We start from the raw sequence: 16936 nt of genomic DNA, 5'->3' as shown, positions 1-16936 counted from the left end.
TGGATACATTTCAAACACAAGTACTTTATAAATGCCTTTTCAACACAAACATCTGTACAAATCATTTTGATATAACATGACATACAGTTCTAATACATTTGTAACACAATTATCTTGTCTAAATCAGTTTGAGATTCACAACTAACATATAATTGTTTACAACATTCCAGATAGCTGTGCTGGCAGTACCTGCTATTGTCACAGCCTCTCAACCTCTTTCTGCACGACATCTGGACAAAGCATAAAATTATGAGGGACAAGGGCCAAAACAGGGACAGATTTTAAGTATTGCTCTTATGAGGTTAGAAAGTTACTAGAGTAACATGATTTGTGTTAGCAAGCATTTCTGCAGAATATGAAGCCTGAAACTATAGAAAACCACAAATTTTATGAGAAAAAATATGAGGCAATAATTCAGGACATTCTGTGAAAATCTAGACGGTTGAGAGGTACAGTTTTCAGTCATCTAGTTCTTGAATAATAAAAAGTATAAAACACATGCAATGCATTACAGATTGACTGTAATCCTCAGCTCAATGATTTACAAGGGGGGGATGCAAAAATATACGTGAAAATCAAGGACATTTGGGAGGTACGATAATTAAAGTAATCACTATCTGTCTGCTTGGACCATACAAGACATTTACTTAGCTGTACTATAGATTCCTATAAACCACTTTGGCAGCCTGCTTTATGTGAACTGGCACCCTAGATGAAGGGCTCCATAACACCCCCTCCAGCTACATACTCCCCACGGCACCACCATGCACATCACCCAGTGCTCCCTTCCTCCATACTGACATATGCAGACCATCCAGATTAAATTTTCTTTTCTTACAGGTTGGCCTTACACTTCAGTTTTTTCCTGCATTCATTCAACACAATCTAATAGGCAAGACAGGACTGTGATAACTATGGAGAAAACAACTGCATTAAGCCTGAGATATGGAAGCTGTTAGACCTCACCCCCAAGGCCCTGGCAGTTCAAAATGCTCGGAGATTCCCAAACAACTTGTTCATTCAAAGATGGCCTGATAACCAAAAATATTCATTAAAAGACATTCAGTCTTTCTTTTCAGCTTTGTTTTTTTGAATGCACATAAGTAACTTTGGAGGAAATAAGTGAATTAAGCTGTGAGATATGCCAAGAGTCTCTTAAATGCTCTGAGGTGCATTTAAAAGATTTTTTAAACAACCTTTTTCATCCAGTAATGGCCCAAACAAAAATCTAAATTAAGGAAAGAAACAACCCCTAACCATGACTGCACTGTAATAACTGCATTAATCAGGGGGTCTAGGGGCAACTACACTCCCAGAAGTCATGGGGTTCTATATATTCTGAGATGCATTTTACAGTTTCTTCCAGTCTTTTGACCCAATGATGTTCTGAACAAAAATCATGACTAAGGAAAAAAATTCAGTCTTACTTTTTATTTCAAGGAATAAAGTTGTATCCAAAGTGGCATAAAGCTCAAAACAGACAATACCAGTTCACAAGAAAGTGTGAAGACAAATCCCTGCATGAATACATAAATCTATGAATAGAACCTGCATCCCTACCCCTATTAAAAAAAAGATAGCCATTTTCTATGTATACCTCCTGGTGATAGACTGGGATGAAAGTAAAAGCATGAATTGCTACAATCATATGTTCCAAGTTACTGCTGTCACATATATACAGCATGCCTCCTTACCCTTTTGCAAAAGATAGACACTTAAATATGCATCTATCTGATTGAAAGGAAAGTGGAAAAAAAAGCAATGATCACAGTAATGTTTTCACCTTTGTGCACACATCTAAAATTTGTATGGAAAGTTAAAGCATTAATGACCATTCTGTCCTCAGCCTAGCACAACCTACAGGGACACATGCACACCTCTGAGGTCTGAGAGGAAGATTAAAGAAATAAATGACAGCATCCCTAGTTGCCCCACGTAAACTACAGCCATCAGCTTTACATACAATTGAGCACGGAAAGTTGTAGACTAGGTGGGGTTCAAAACTAAGGCCACTACCAAGCCTGTAACAAAATCCAGTTATACAGCCTTGGGGTGTGCAAGTCACCACACCCCTCCCCTCCCCCTGAGGCTCTGAATGCTCTGTGATACCTGGTATGCCTTATTTTGAAGTGAAACTTCCTTTGGTACAGTAGTGTGAGTTCAGAGTGAAACAAAAAGTGAAACAGAAGTGAGACTCTGTCAAACTCTGGTGCTGTTCGCCACCCGATTGTTGCTGAACCATGAGTCAGTGAGGGAAGGTAACATGCTTTGTGGAGATTCTGGAGTATTTCCCCCTTCTGCAATTAACAGGTGAGAGAAAGTGCAATTTGTCTTGTAGCTACTACTCTTATATGCCACTACACAGTATGATCAATCTCAGAAAAAAAACAGGTGCAGCCTGTCTGAGAACAAATGGACAGGATCACTGTATGGGTATTTCACAAAGCCATGCTCATATTTCAGTGTGAGAATCCTGTATCACACTCGCATCACACATCATTAGGAGAAAGTGACTCTGCACCATTCTCCAGGACGGTCTACAAATAGGTAGCCGGTTTCTAACCCTTGCTGATTTTGAAGCTTTCACCTGAGGAAACACAAGTACAGAATCCAGTCTGAGGAGGACAAACATAGCTGTGCCCATATTTCACTGTGGAAATCCTGCATCACACACACACACACACACACACACACACACACACACACATCCACCATTATGAGAAAGGAACTCGGGTCATCTTCCACAGCAGTCTAGAAATAGGTAGCCAGCTTCTAACTGTTGCTGATACTGAAGCATTGGCTTCAGCCTTCACTTGGGGAAAAACAAGTACATAATCGACTGCATTACATCACTCCAAAACTAGAAAATACAAGACAAATTGTACATCTTTTTACCTGTTAATTGCAGAAGGAGGAATCACTCTGCACAAAGCAGGTGTGCTTTAGGTAACAAGTGTGTATAAACATGATATAAAAAGTACCACCATATGACCATATCTGATCTGTATGTAATGCACCTAGTCTGTATTGTAGGTGTACCCAAACTCATGGCTGCAGCCACATGATCATCCTAACCTTGCCCAAGCTGTGGTTAGACAGCTGATGAAGTGCACCTATAGCAACCTGTGCTGAAAAGGCAGCATCTGTGCAATGCAGGTTGATGCCCTCATAAATCATCAGGGAGATGCATAAGCACTCATCCCAAAACTATCCACAGCTTGCCCTCTCCATCTGGATGTTGGAGAGATTATGCTTTGGACTGTTTCATCAGAAAACAGCTTGCTGACTTCATATGGTCTACTTCTGGGGGTATCATCCCACATCTTCCAGTCTCAGCAAACTACGTATACACAGCCATACATGACAACCCTGGCAAGCTTTGGGGGATCAGGAACAGGCTCTTGTTGTTAGCAGGTGACCCCAAGAGAAGGGCAGAAACAGAGAATGGAAGGAGTCACACTGAAAAAGTTAAGGAAATTATCTAAATACGCAGAAAAATTGTAACTAATATTTGATTCTGAAAATTCAAAGTCTGGCAAGTAGGGTTTAATTCACAGAAGTAGTACAAAGCAGGATGGGTGGAATTCCACGAGAATATTCATGAAAAAGACCTAATGGATAGTTGGAACTTGGCTAGTAAAACAGGATCACCTAGTCAATGGGTGGAACCTGACCAGACTAACCAGGAAAAAGACCTTCTAGAAAAAGGTATTAGTGGACTGGATACACAGTAACCAAGCTAACAAGCTGCCTGGGGTGCATCATATGGGAAGAGAATCCAGGAACTTGAAAGTCATCATGTCAGTCTAGCAGGCCCTTCGGACCACTGCTGCATAATGTGTACAGTTTTGGATTGCTTATCAATTGAAGAGGTTGCCAATAACAGAGTCCCAAGCATGGCAATAGGATAAATAATGGTAAAAGACTGCAAGATATAGGGCTCCTTTTGTCAGACATAAACATGAAAGGAGATATGATATAGGTGCACAAAATATAAAGTACTAAACATGTAAAGAAAGGAGGGGTGAGCAAATGGTATTAGCTGCTAATATGAACTACAAACTTTAATCTGGAGTTAAGGAAAGGACTATTAGATATGTGAAATCGGGTGCTTGGGGGGGGGGGGTGGCAATGAATTGTAACCTAAAGGGAGTTTTCACATGCGTAGCTGACACCTGCAAAAGACTAGCTACAAAGCTTGGTCAGACTACAAGGCCGACCGCATCATTCTGCTAGGAATAATATGTAATTTGATCTGATTTTGCCATTTAACTTAACAGCTTTGTAGCTAGTGACAAATGCTCAGATCCTACTAAAACACAGACTTTCCCTCATTCCCTGTTGTATTTTAACAATGTAATGGCTGAAGTAAACGCACTGTGGTACTGTAATGAAGACATGCTGTTTTAACACATTAAAGCCTAATGATGCCTGCAGGTATTTCTGCAGTTACAGGTTATTGATGCCTCTAGGTGTCAAATATTGCTTGTTCCTATTTGCAATAATAAGCCCAAAACCATGCATCATGCAAAGTATTACACAATTTCATCTTAAAGCTTTTGTGTTACTAGACACAGCTCTACTGATATTTGACATCTGTCTAGTACAGCTAAAGATATTTAATATTACTGGTACACTATTTGTATTGCAATAATTTCCACACTTCCCCCCATATGTCCACAGTCAAGTAGCAGACACAAATGCTTAGCCTCATATGAAAAGCCTCAGCTATATGTAGAAAATCCTGCTGGCAGTATGGATGTGCTGCCTGAATAACTATCAAGATATCATAAGCTATTTATACAACACAGAATTAATACTGACTGCATTTACTGTGGGTTATACTATCTCATTTAGGACAAAGAAGAGAATGAATGCAACCACTGTAAAGATTACATTCTGCTGTACAGTTTGTACCACTTAGGTTTCTAGAGATATGAACATTTGAAGTGTAATGTGATAACTTCATTTCTGTAAATTCTTAGTCCATACCCATCGGATGTTAGAGTACAAACTCAAAACTCATCCGTTGGAGGGAGGGAGTCAAGTACAAAGTAGTAGATGCTACCTGAAGGTTCAATGAGAGACTCTGGGTCGAATACAAGTTTTGCAATGCAGTCACAATAACATGTTACGAATTTAGCTAGATAAATATCAAAAACTCTTCTTATAGTGAACACAACTGTTTGTATATTTTGTATACAGATTGCATTTTCTAACCCCATTACTTTTATCCTTTGCAGGTAGATACTCTGTTCTACTTTTGTTTAAATATCGACTAATTTTTCCAAGGCCTGCCCAAATCTGTTGCATTTGGAAGGTATTGTTTTGTTAAAAAGCAAATTAGTACATCACAAGTCCAAATAGTAAAAAAACGAAAAGAAATAGAAAACTATTTTGTTAAAATATGCAGTCTTTAAAAATGCACAAAATATAACAATGTACACAATTTCAACTGTATCACTCCTCATATGCCTAAACCCAACTCTAGATCCTAACTATAAACCTAACAGTAATTAAAACTTTCTCCATTCCAAACCTCAGCTCTAAACCTAGCTGTGTAAAAGCACTACAGAAACTGCATCGAACATTCAGTGTTAACAGTTCCAAAGTAAAACACTCAATACACTACTGCTAAAAAAGATGTGCAGAAAGAGACCAAAAGAATTCTACTCGACTGCCAATGAATTTGTTACTGTACTCCCATTGTTTATTGTAGCCTGCCTGACATATCTCTCAACTACACAGATTTTCACTGAATATCCAGATTTTTGCCTCATATTTTTGGTCCCTTCCTCATAAAATGTGTGGTTTCATGGCAAATGACCGAGGATTGAAGTCACTAAATAATGAAATTCATTTTAGTTTTAGACTTGCTATCCTACAGAAAATGCATGCCAACACAAACTCTGTTATTCTAGTAATTTTCTACGTTCATAAGAGCAATATTTACAATCTGTACCTATTTTGGTGGCCTTTGTCCTCTCATTATTTTATGCTTTCTCCAGATTTCTTGCCTTAAGAGGTTGAGAGATAAGCTGCCTGACCAGGTAGCCCTATGCAATAATCATCATTCACAGTCTATTTACAACTTGGTTTTCAATGAACATATTTCTATTACTGCGCAACTGTGTACACAGTTCAATCTAACAGTTACTGCTAATAAACTATTTAATGGCCTACATACCATTGAAATACATTAGCACTATGATTTGGTTGTAGCTAAAGGTTCCATAGAAACAGTACAATTTTGACATGAGATAAACAAATAAACTGTAACCACAAGCTACATAAGTGGTTTTGGAGACGTTATTAATTAGTTGCTATACTGGAGAGATCTGGCATCCTCACTGTCCAAGTTCACAAGTACAAAAAGGAAGAGATATGTAGAGCAGAGAGCTATTACAATGAACAAAGGGTTTTTTTTTTTGGAATAATAACATCTGGCACTATTTCTGTGTTTGCAGTTTTGTCATGGTATGAAATGCTGAAATTGTTATGCAATACGTTGCTATGTAATATGAGGTGAAGAAAAAAAAAAAACAACTGCTGTCCCACACATATTTCTAAGAAAATTATAAAATAGAATTCCCTCTAACACTGTCAGTTTTGAAACATGTTTATTATTTATTTATAAGTAGTTAACGGACAAATCCCTATAGTAACGGTTGGGAATGACTGCAGATCAACAACACACCAGAGCTGTCAGTATATAATAAGCATGATAAATTATAAGCATATCTATTAGTCAACATCCAGCTATGTTGCAGAAACTAACCACAAAAGAAAATGCTAAAATGTTACTGTAAAATTCACTTCAGTTTTTAGAAGAATGTTTCCTGAATGGTGATGTCTTTTCAAACTAAATCTGCTTTGACACAATCAGAATTTTAAGAAACATCTGCTATGAACGTCCTGTGAGTTAAACTATACTACAGATTAGAGACAGGGCATCACAGATAGCTTTCCACTAAATGGATAGTCCTGAGTATATTGTAAATTAAAGTTTACATTTATATGTGACTACTAAAGTAATATTCAAATGTCATGTTTAACATGTTGACAACTAGGTAATGCAAATGTAAAATGAATTTAACAGTAGCAACAGCAGCTATCTATCCCTCTCAACTGTCCAGATTTTATAGAATTTCCAGATTTCTGCTTCACATTTTTGCTCCGTTACTCAAATTTTCAGGGTTTCTGACAAATCTTTGAGGATTGAAGAGACTATATAATGACAACAATTTCAGTTATAGATTTCATACCTTTCAGAAAATACACACCAATTCAAAACCTGTCATTTTACCAAGTTTTTATGAGCCTTTTTGCCCCCATTGTTTTTGGCTTTCTTCAGAATTCTTGCTCCAAGAGGTTGACAGGTATGATTTTTTTATGTCTAGCTCACCATTTATTGTCATTTCTTAAGAAGTAATATATATATATATATATATATATATATATATATAGAGAGAGAGCGCATCAATACAGCATGATAAAAAACTGGTGTTCCTTGAAATTTAAAACTTTACGTATCTCAAACAAAATGTTTTATGGACATTTTAATATGTACGTTTTAATGAAATATCCAACGAAATCTTAGATTAGAACAATTTACTAACTCCACTATTATTTGTGCTTAGTAACTAAGTATTTTGCATGTCTGCTGATTATTTTTACTGTATTTCATAAAAATCCTGTATTAATTAAATGTTTTACACTTTAGTAGTTTTAAAGCTGAACGGTTTCCACTGCTGTCGTAGTACTTAATTACACTGCATCTGCTAGTTTTACAGGTCTGTATTATCTAGAATGTGTGGTTTTCCTGCACTTGAGCTCTAAAACCAGCATTTTTACATTAAACGGGTTTTCTAACTGTACTCTTTTTAGAAGAAAGTGCTGTAGCAAACCTACCTAAGTTGGGTGCTGCTGGCTGAAAACTTATGTGTTTTCCAGATCGGCATTTCTCCCTTCACTCAACCGAAACTAAATTTCCCGCTACCTATAAAGATCAACGAGGTGCCTTCAGAAATACAGCAGTCCAGGAACCATTCCAGAATGAAAAGGAAACCAGACGGGGATATTGCAGAGACGCCAACTATAAAGAGAGTTTAGAAGGGCAACAAGGTACTTTAGTTTGGAATCTATCTTCTTATACTTTGACTCCAACGGGCTTTAAACTTTAATATAAAGGCCTTTCTTTTATTCCAACTCAAGATGCGGACTTTAATGAGGTAATTTAAGCTTGAAAACTTTCACTAGAAATTTAATGTCGAGACTGAATTAAAAGAATAGTGCTGACAACCTTGGGTTATATGACAATAGTGTTTTTAATCATTTTAGGAAGTCTAGTATTTTTGTTCCTAACAAACTCTCTTGTAGAAGCTTTTGAAACATTATGTATGGAGGAGTTTTATAATATAAATACCAACAATAGATCCTATAAATGATGTAATTTGACCAAGATGAACTTAGTTCTTTACTTAAACTACAGGACAACACATAAATTATTATAAGACTGGCTGATAAGGGTGGACCTATCGTTTTGTTAGATAGTGTCTGGTATGTCACAGAGATGACATTAATGTTGGCTGATGTCAGCTTTTACAGCAAAATTACAAGGAAGTGTGTTGAATATATGATATTCAATGGTCATAGCAGTATGAACCATTTATTAACCAAGAAGATTATTGATAAGCCCTTATACGATTATTTGATGGTTGATAAACCATTGATACCAGTCATTCAAGGTCTCCCGAAAGTACATAAAAATCTGACTCCTCTAAGTCCCATTGTGTCTGGATGTCAATGGTGTACTGAGCTCTTTTCCATTTTTATCAAGAAAATGTTGAGACCTCTTTTTGATTCCAACAGCTATATTTTGAAGGATGCTTGACATGTTTTGAGGGACCTGTTCTTGAATAGTAAAGGACATGTATTTAGCACTAACTTTCTATTAGACACCCTTGAAGTCAAGTCACTATTCACTGTCATTCCAAATGATGCTGCCCTTTACCAATGTTAGGTACTATTTAACAGAGTATACAGATTTTTACTGTAGATAAAATTGATTTATATTGTACTTTATGTATATTTTACAGAATATTGTTATGTTTAATGATTTTTTTATTGGCAAAAGAATGGGGTAGCTACGGGCACTTGTGCCCATAGCAATGGCAGCTTGGGAGATTGAGCATGTTACACAGGGACCTTTCAGTAAGTCAATCATTTTTTATAAAAGATTTGTGGAGGACATCTTTTTAATTTGGGGTAGCTGTTTAGAAGAGTTCCATGATTCTGAGAAGTATATTAACTCAAGTAATTCATACCTCCAGTTTTCTTCCACTTCTTAGATAGAAGCATTGATTTTTTTAGATGCGAGGGCTACAGTGGATGAAGACGGAAAGATTTTAACAAAGTTGTTTAGAAAACCCTGTGACTGTACACATCGTTTTATTTTGAGACTACATGCATCCACCACATATTTTCAGGAATGTGGTTAAAAATCAGACCTTCAGACTCTCTAGACAATGTTGAGGATGATAATTTTCAAAGACAGATCAATGATTTAGTTACTTCATTTGTTGATAGGGGATATAATGAATATAAAGTGTGCGATGCTATAGAAGAGGTTGCACAGTTAAGGGACAACTCAGCTAAACCATACTTTTCAGATACCACTTTGGTTAGTACTGAAGTTAATATTGAAGAGAACAGATTTAAAAGAAAAATATGTTTAAAAGTGCCAATTCATTTTTCTAATAATGTCATTTACTCATGTTTTTAAGCAATTTTGGCCGGTTTTAACCACTGACAATGATATAAAGGAAATAGGTGAACAGCCGAGGTTCTTGTTTAACAACATGAAGTCTTTGAAAAGACAATTATGCTACCCCAAAAAGAAAACTGGCACCAGTGGTTTGAATTATACCAAACCCTGTGGTAGATGTAGTGCATGTAAGCACTTGGATAGCACAGGGGTTTTTCTACATCCAGATAAAACATAAAAGTTATGTATTTAAGGTTGGTGCACTTGCGCGTCTGTGCATGTTGTTTATTTAGCATATTGCACATTATGTTATAAATTTTATGTTGGTAAGACAGATAGGGCTTTGAAAGATAGAATTAAAGAAAATTTATATAACATCAGTAATTGTACCATGATCAATGCCTTATCCAAACACTTTAGAGAGACCACAAGTGAACACAGCTTCAATTTTCTGATTATCGGGAGAGTGTATGAGGATAACTATGGAGGTGATGTGAGACATTTAACTAAGCAACTTGAAGCAAAATGGATCATCAGGCTAAGAAGTGATTTTGGCCATGGTCTTAATGATAAGGTCCCCACCAGTTTACTATGTAATTTAATTTAATCCTGACTTGTGCTCAGGATTAACCGTAACCTGTGGAACTAACTTGCTTACTTATGTAATCTCTGTAAATAGTCTGTTTGTAATATGTAATGCTGGTATTATGTAACGCTGTATATCTGCTTACCCTTGCAGCTTTTCTCCCCGGGCCTCCGCTGAAAATGGACATGCATCCAGTCGGACTATCCCGGTCAACAAATGTAAAATAAAAATAAAAAAAAATTAAACCTATGCTTAAGGCTAGGCCTTTGTTTAGATGTATATAGTAATATGTAACAAAAGTATAAACTATTTATTTTTTTATTTATTTTTATTTTTTTTTAATTTATTTTTGCGTCAGTTTTGATTACTTTTCATTTTTGGTATTAATTTCAAGTATTTTTATAAAGGTTGTTAGCAATTTTACAAATGTTGTTGGTACTTTTAATTGTGGGAACATTTTGATTGGTTACATGTTTGACTTCGCTATTTAATGGCAGATGAATGATTGTAACGTTACAGCTGAAGAAGCAGTTTTAACTGTGAAAGCGCTTATGGATTTTTTCTCCTGTAATAAAGTAAACTTATACTGGATCTTTTAGCCCTACCAAAGTACTATTTTTTATGTCACAGACCAGGTTAAGGCCGCTCATGTGGTTACTTGAGTGGAGCTGGACTTGCAGATATACAGCAGTTCCATCAAGGCAGGGTCCAAGATCGCTTTATAAGCCAGACAGAGATCACCTCTGAGGAGTCTGTATAAAATTGAGAAGAGGGACAGGGTTTTTAGCCTGTCTGTGTATGGTAGATTTTTGAGTCTCCTGGTGAGGACCCTCTGTGGTCTCTCCAGCTGCTGCATGTGCTTTGCAAGGTACATGCCGAACAGGGCATTGTACTCAATAACGGGCCTTATAAGGGAAGAATACAGGAATGTAATGACCTCCTTGTCCCTGGATGAGATACCCTTACTTATGAGGTGGACCGTCAAGGTTAAGTCCTGCCTGCTCAATCTGGTGGACTTCTTTGAGAAGGTCACCAAGGCCATGGATGAAGGCATACCTCTCAACTGACCAGGTTTTCATAGACTGTCCAGATTTTTGATTAATATGTTTGGTCTGTTTCTCATAAACTTGTGGTTTTCTGACACATCACAGAGAACTGAAGTCATAAAATAATGGCAGCCACTTGAGTTTCTGACTTCATATCCATCAGAAAAGTTATACAAATGCAAAAACTGTTATTCTATCAAGTTTTTAAGACTGGAAGTGCACCATTTAAAAAGGCGTCCCTATTTTTGGGCATTTGCCCCCCGTTATTTGTGTCTTTCTTGCTCTAAGAGGTTGAGAGGTAAGAATGAGGGTAAGACAGTGCACACCACCTACTTTGACTTTGCCAAGGCATTTGACACAACACCTCACTCAAGTATTGTAGATAAATTCACAAAACTGGACATAAACCTATACATTACCAGATGGATAGCCAAATAGCTCATGGATAGGATACATGTTTTTATAGTGAGGTCATCCTTATTCAGCAAGAGGCCAGTCACCATTAGAGTAGCACAGGGCTCAGTGCTGGTCCCTCTCCTTTTTGGAATATACTTCTCAGATATCAAGACAAATGCAGATGGTCTTTGGCTGACCAAGTCTGCTGCTGATAACTGCAAGTTGGGGGCAATCATTGGCTTCCCAAATGATGTTGATATCCTACAAAAAGGTCCGACACAGACTAATGATTGGTGTAGAGTCATGGCCTCAAACTTAATGCAAAGTAGTACATAATATTAGCCTTTGGGAAATCAAATATCCCTGCAAATGACAACATTGATAGCACCACCCCTAAGAATGGACCTAGTGGTGAGAGATCTGGGTACTCAGAAAGTAATATGAACTTTGACCACCATTTGTCCACGATGGTGAGGAAATCCTATGTGGCTCAGCTTATAAGTAAGGGCATGGCATCCAGATGCAAGAATGTCATAGTACCACTGTACTTGGCCCTCATCAGACCAATAATGGAGTACAATGCACCCTTTGGCATGCACCTCACCAGACACCTGCAACAACAGGAGCATCCTCAGAGGTTTCTTAGCATAAAAACACAGGGTAAAACCAACATATCATATGTGAAATGATTAAAACTGTTACCACAGTGTTCAGTTTCTATGGATTATCAAGGGTGATCTGTGCCCAATCTACAAGACAGTGTTTGACCTGGCCCCGATGGAAATGTTTTACATTTGCAAAACTAACTGCATGAGGATTAAATGATCCGAAGATCTAAACTTGATCTCTGACCAGAATAGATCATGCTGGAGAGACAGATGTCCCAGAGATTGCCTCTCCTCTGGAATAGGCTTGCTATTCACGTGAAGCAGAGCCCTTTCCTGACCATCTTCAAGAACAGTCTTGACCAATGGATGGGAAATCACCAATTTACTCCTGGGATGATGCCCATATCCCTTATGGGCAGAGGCAGTCTGTAAAAATTGTCAAAACCCCACTTGCTGCCCCTTCTCTTTCTCTTAAGCATAGAAAATTTAGTAAAATCTGGGTAAAAATTGGACAGACTTGTAAGGGCTCTTGTGATGTTAGCGCAGTAATCTCCTATGAATCTACTAACCTATGCATGGTTCTTTTATTTAGGCATCATTTTATATTTGGTTAGACCAACTCACTAGATCATTTGTTTCCTATGAATCCTGATCCGTTTTCTTTCAGCACCGTGCTTAATTTAAGCATGAGATGGCAAGCTGCATGTCAGATTAATAGCTACTGGTTCCATGATGCATCTTCAAGGGATGCTATTTTGAACTCACTAAATATTAAAAAAATAAAAAAGAGAGGGAACTGTAATGGATTTCAAAATTATATCTTTCCAATGGGAAAGCCACCCACATCTCCAAGTGGGAGGCAATGTCCCACCTCGTGCACCCTCCTCTTGTATAACATTACCAAATCTGAGGCCACCGCACTTCATGCAAAGAGGAATCACAGTTATAGCTAAGCATGCACCATGTACACCGTGGAATGTACTTGTTAAAATACATTTTTTTATATCATTTGTACCCCTTGCCTGCTGACCGTCAAGCCTCTTACTACTGGTCTTTAGCTCATGCATTTATTCTTTCCCTCATCCGAGGGTGGGTCCTTACTTAGATGCACACAAGTGACCATCATCCAGTTGGACAATTAATAGCCATGAGGCCTCTTTGTGTTCCTATCCTATCTAGGGGTGAGCTGTAGAGGCTTTCTACAAACCTCAAGTCCTCCCCTAGATGGATAACATAGAGGCATTACTGTACAACCGCCAATGCCCTCCTGCACATTATGTGCATATTTCCATATACGTGCCCTCTGAGAGCCACAATCAGCCCATATACATGGCCCCTGAGAGCCACCATCAGCCATATACGTGCCCCCTGAAAGCTACCATGAGCAGCTCGAGAATGATACTGATCCCCACTCTTACAGCCGCTGTGCAAGCTTTTACTAACACTGGAGCAATCACCAACCTTACCTTTGGAGTGTGTGACCTGAAACATTTCCCCCTCACCCCCATCTTCCTCATCTGACTCTTCCAGAGTGCAATCTGCTACTTTAACTAGGGGTACCGGTGTCACAAACAGGGCTTCATAGTCAATACCAAAAAGAAAAATAATGTTGAACTTTTGGGAAAAGATATGTGCTAGAATTAAAACAAAATGGCATTTATCTCGAAGTATCTTTAAATATGTTGTTAAATGGCCTTTTTGGTGGTTGATGGGGGCTATGCTTTTGGAGCAGGGGGATATATTCTGGAAGTTAGAGCAAAATTTCAAAAATCACAGCTAAACCTTGAAGGGAATTCCTCCCTTTCTAAGTGCCTTTTCACATTTATGGTTCTTTGCATTATGGCATTCATGGCAAGTCTTTACTTCCTCCCTTTCAAAACAGCTTCAAAGTAGTTCTAGACTAACAAATCAAAACGTTTACTGAGAACCGCCACACTTTTAATGTGAATTCCATGTTTCATTTCTTATATGGACATTTAACTTAGAACTCTTGCAACAGTTTTTTTAAGCAAATTAATTTCTGTTTGAACTAAGTATTTGAAGTTTAATGCTAGCAGGTGTAATTTCATAAACATTGTTTTTTCCCAGCATGGAAAAGGTCACACGAAATATCCAGACTTTAGAAATTCCATACTTCAGGAATACACACACATGCATTCACAACTTTACTGCTTTCCTAGAAAGATAACTTTTGTAGCTATATTCACTGTGTTGCTTTAAATAAATTCAATCACCAAAACTGAGTTTTACAAATGTGTACACACAAATAGTATATTCAAGGAGATGTCAATATCCAAAACTCAAAGCTTACCAGCTATCTAGAATAAAGCAAATCTGGAGAAATATATACAGAGATATAAAAAAGCAGGCAATGTGTGTAACCACTTGAATTTGTGGTTCTTAACACTTGTCTCAACATGCTATAGACTGAATGAATACAACAAGCACACAAACTAGACCATCTGTCATTGCACTGCCTGAAACTTAAAGAGTCAGTGAGAGGGAGTTTCTTGAAAATGCTATGTGAAATGGAGACAGAGAGAGACATTTTTGGTTCATAGACATTGTTCAGTCAGGGAGGCACCGGTAGTCAAAGATAAAATAATCACAATCTAAAAATCAAAGATTATTTAAGAATGAAAATTTAAAATTACAGCACTTTTAAACTACTTGCTATAACAAGAGCACAGTAATAACATTCTAGCCACTGACCTTATTTAGAAGAGAAAAAGACCTGCTATGAAAGTAAAAATCTTGGACAGGACTATAATACTGCAGTCACTTTGTGAAATTAGCACGACTAAATAAGACACATAAAACACCAAATTCAATGCACAGACAACAGAGATCCATAACAGGTACATGAACATGCATTACACCAAAGCAGACAGGCATCTTCAAAGCACAAAAATGACTGGGTTACCCTAACCCAGAAAAAAAAGTGCTATTTGAAGAACAGACTTGCCCCTAATGATTATTCTTAGGGTGTCCCACCTGTAAAATACATCATATATAAAAATGCAATAAATTAACAATAACTAATATCGAAACATAGGCAGCACCATACAACATAGAAGGTTTGGTATGTAGTTTGAAATACTACTTATTGCTATGTTTAACACATGATGAAATGCTATTAGTATGATCTGTATAAAAAAAGTACAAGTCCAGATAGGTTTGAGGTGCTTGGTCTGTGGTTGCTTGGGATTAGGCATTCAAGTACTTTCTTTTCCATTATGACAGCACCATCAAGAATAATTTGAAAGTTACACAACAAATGCCAGTGGACAACAAATCAGGGCCAACAGTGCCAAGGCAATTCAGAGCATGGCAGGTAAAGTCATCAGCACAGACTTTAGTGTACTGCAGTAAGCAAGGGATACACATGGAACGGTCAAGCCTTTGGAAATCAGGCAACCCAACATGTATCCCAGCCCTCATTAATCTGGACATTGAAAATCTCTTAACCTTGGACACTGACCAATATGGTTTTGTTGATGGAAGGTTCTGCCTATTTCATCGCATTGATTTCTCTGAAAAAGTAATCAATGCAGTGGACAGTGGATGTGCAGTATATACAGCACATCTGGACCTGGCCAAGGCCCCTGACACTATTCCACATGAAAGCACTATTGACAGACTTGTAAATCCAAATTTAAATTCTTATGTTGTGTAGTGGGTAGTTAACTGGTTGTAGGACAGAACCCATTAGGGTTCAGTGATTACCACTCCTATTCAGCATCTATTTGTCAGACCTTCATGACAACACTCTTGACCTGTAGTTATTCAGGTTTGCAAGCAACTGTATATTGGGTGGTGTTATTCAATCCTCCAACTTTATCAGTTAACACAGTGGGTTAATGCTGGAGTTAAAGTTGCTCCAACAAGGACACTGGCCTCTGATTAAATGTGAAAAAAATGTTACATGGTTCATCTTGTACAGCGTAGATAAGGTAACCAGATAAAATGCAAAAAGGTAAGAAAAAAAAAAAATCAAACGTATTAAAACTAATACTTCAGTGCACATTTTACAAAAGTTGTGATATTATCATATCTGAAATATCTCAGATACCCTTCTCCATATTAAATAAATGCACAACTATGTGAATACAAAATAATTGCACAGCCAATGCAAAGTAAAATATCAATACATAAATGAACAGATTTAAGACTTACAGCTTCATACAGTCAAGGCAAACAATTTTCATTATGTTACGTCTTACAGTTCAACTTTTTATTTTCTAAAAAAATGTGTAAGTGTCTCCGCCTTATTTGTATACCTTCTAAAAATGCAAATGCTAACATTTTTAACAGTCTTATTCATCCTTGGATTTCATATAATCTGCAGTCATCCATCCATCTGTCTTGATAAAGGCTGAAATGGTAGCAAGATGACAAAGGGGAGAATAAAATTCTCTATCCTCGGCAACATTCTGCATCTCATTATGTTGCCTTACCAAGCATCCAGATAAGATTTATAATCCCTTCTACCAGTTCTTGTTACCTGGTTGTGCCCTAGGGTGTCTTCCCAATG

General features: G+C 37.4%; 1 protein-coding gene across 3 annotated transcripts in view; it reads right to left on the bottom strand.

Moving 5' to 3' along the window:
- ENTPD1 (ectonucleoside triphosphate diphosphohydrolase 1) overlaps positions 1–16936 on the bottom strand; it is a 1310478-nt gene that overhangs the window by 1141711 nt on the left and 151831 nt on the right. The window lies entirely within an intron of this gene.

Source organism: Protopterus annectens, chromosome 14.part0 (assembly GCF_019279795.1).
Source record: "Protopterus annectens isolate FY-2018-M chromosome 14.part0, PAN1.0, whole genome shotgun sequence".
In the NCBI taxonomy this organism is placed as follows: Eukaryota; Metazoa; Chordata; order Ceratodontiformes; family Protopteridae; genus Protopterus; species Protopterus annectens.
The sequence above is the reverse complement of the archived record's forward strand: the minus strand, read 5'-3'. Positions and strand labels throughout refer to the sequence as shown.